The sequence below is a fragment of the Alligator sinensis genome, unplaced genomic scaffold (genome assembly GCF_000455745.1).
Source record: "Alligator sinensis unplaced genomic scaffold, ASM45574v1 scaffold147_1, whole genome shotgun sequence".
Lineage (NCBI taxonomy): Eukaryota > Metazoa > Chordata > Crocodylia > Alligatoridae > Alligator > Alligator sinensis.
The window spans coordinates 270,337-271,046 of NW_005841847.1; positions in this window are offsets into that span (position 1 = coordinate 270,337).

Below are 710 nucleotides of genomic sequence, written 5' to 3' on the forward strand. Positions count from 1 at the left end.
TGGAGGCGGCCTCATAGGGACCCCAGAGGTGTGGGGCCCCTGAGCGCAACCAGTGGGTTGCGGGAGGGGAATAGACCCCGGGTTGTATGTGGGGTATGTAGACCCCAGCCCCAGAGTGGGGCAGCATTGAGAAGCCCGAGGCGGGCACGGCGAGCCCCAAAGAGGGGGAGCGCCATATTGGTCTATTGAGAAGCCCAAGGCGGTCATGGCAAGCCCCAAAGAGGGGGAGTGCCATAGTGGTCTATTGAGAAGCCTGAGGTGGGCACGGCGAGCCCTGAAGAGGGGGAGCGCCGTAGTGGTCTATTGAGAAGCCTGAGGTGGGCACGGCGAGCCCCGAAGAGGGGGAGTGCCATATTGGGGAGCCCAGGACGGGCGCAGCAGATGCTAGCAAGGGCATCACTTACGGGGTACGTAGACCCCAGCCCCAGGGTGGGGCGATTACTGAGGAGCCCGAGAGGGGCCATGCTGAACCCTAGAGAGGGGCAATATTGAGGGGCCTGAGCGGGGCGATAGTTAACAACCTGAGACAGGCATAGCGAGCCCGGCCGCAGGCTAGTGCAGCAACAGCCCTCAGACCGAGGCAGGGCGCTGCGGTGGCCCCCACGAAGGCGGGAAGTAGCAGCGCGGTGAGCCGGGGCCAGAGAGGGTACCCGTGCGGTTGGCCTGTACGACCGGAGGCCCGCTAGAGAGGCCCTGAGTGGGATCACCCC